This window comes from Calidris pugnax, unplaced genomic scaffold, assembly GCF_001431845.1.
Source record: "Calidris pugnax isolate Ruff unplaced genomic scaffold, ASM143184v1 scaffold314, whole genome shotgun sequence".
NCBI classification, from domain to species: Eukaryota; Metazoa; Chordata; class Aves; order Charadriiformes; family Scolopacidae; genus Calidris; species Calidris pugnax.
Genome location: NW_015091027.1, coordinates 717344 through 719284, shown reverse-complemented (window position 1 = coordinate 719284; position 1941 = coordinate 717344).

The window sequence follows — 1941 nt, the reverse complement described above, 5'->3', positions numbered from 1 at the left end:
CCCCCCGCCCCCCCCTCCTCCCCACCCACCTATTTCTGTAAAGTTTCCATATATACAGATTGTATGCTCATTGTTAATTACGTCTAGTAATTGTGTCTTTCCCATTCCAGCCTGAAATTAAGATACCAGAAGTTGGTTTTTCTTTCAGAAGAAAGGCCAAAATTAAATATTCCAGCCCCATTTCTCCATTATAACAGACTCTCCGAGACCGAGGTGGTGACCAGAGAAGGTGATTTGCCCCCAAAATTGCCTTTTATCATTTTCCTTCCTGAGCTGCAGAGGCCTCCAGCAGCCTGGCCAGAGGACAGTGCAGGTCCCAGCGCCGCGAGAGCTGACGCCTGCCCCGTGTGAGGGGGGGGGCAGCGACCAGCCCCCACCTCTGCTGAGGTGCCACCGGAGAGAAAAAGCTCCAGAAAACAACAAAATCCGGTGACTTTGCAGCCCGAGTCAGGTGCTCACAAAAAATTAAAGCAAAAGTAAAGGAAAAGCGTGAGGGGGCCTCCCGGGAAGGAGCAACCAACAGGCTCCAACTGCAGATTTAAATTCTCAGCCAAAATCACCAAAACCCATGGGTTTCTTCCAGGGCTCAGCACGGAACCACCAAAGCACCCAACATTAATGACCTCATTTTAGAGCCCACCCGCATTTCCTGCGGCAGTGACCCCCCCTCTGCTGATGCCAATTAATCAAAACAGCTGATAAATCCTTTCCTTATGAAGGAATGGCATTACTGGTACTCAGTTTGCAAAGAAATGGTTAAAAAGTGTATTTTAACATTGTGTGTTTGGCATAACAAACAAACCCCCCCAGCTACCAAGATAAACTGAATTATCTTATCTAAGAATGTTAAAGTTTTTTTGAAAGATTCACCTTCTCTCCAACAGCGTGAAACCCAGCTCAGACTGTTTGTTCATAAATTGTACAAATTATAAACCAAATCTCCAATTCTCCCTCTCCAGCCCAAGCCCAGCTGTTGGCCAACTATTAATTTTTTTTTTTTTTTGGTGGAAAAAAGGAGCACCTGTAAGAAATCTGCAAACCCAGTTCAGCGGGAGACACCCAGGGGCACAGGGGGAGCAGCACCTCCCAATTCACAGCGTTTTACAAGGTTTTAAGCCTTTTCTGAACCTTCAGTGACACCCGGTGCCCCCGCACGTCCCAGCAGCAGGTCCCGGGGGGTGACCGAGGGTGGTGGCTCTCGTCCCCCCCCTGCCATACTGTCCCCTCTGGTCACCACGTCACCGCACGGAAAACACAGCAGCTCTGCCAGACTCGGAATGCCCCGAGAGATAAAAGAAAAAAATCATTCAAACATCACCAAACCCAATAAATAACATGAAGCAAACACGTCGGGCCTTGCAGACGCGGCAGCAAGAGCTACGTTTGGAATTTCTGAGAAGGCTCAGCACCCCCAGTAAGAGCTTAGAAAGAGACATTTATCACACAAAATGTTAAGAAAAATAAAATCCTTTTTGTAATTTTTTTTTTTTTTTTTTTTTAAAAAATACCAAAATAACACTGCAAATGTATGCCATAGTCTCCTGGTAGCTGACCTCCTGCTTGGATTTAGTTACAGTTGAGATATGCCCCTTGCAGTGAGCTCCTCATTTAAAGAACAGTATCATGCTGTGGGTGCTAAAGGGAGCAGAAAGGCTTATTAATGCTTCTTCATTACATTCAGGCTTTTATAAATATGAATCGCTCTGGTTTTTTTATGCTTACCTATTCCTCCCTTGTTGTTGGATTTTAAATTGAATTTACTTTGTGTTCTTTTCCCCCAACAAACGTACCAAAAAACCACCTTCTTGTTTGATTCAGTAGTCTTAAGAAGGAATATTGTGTATAATATCTTCATATTTTATACTTGGATTGGATCTAAACTTGAGCAAATTTAGAAGCTGAATTTTAAGTCCTGAATTTTACTGATGATAGGGGAGCCAG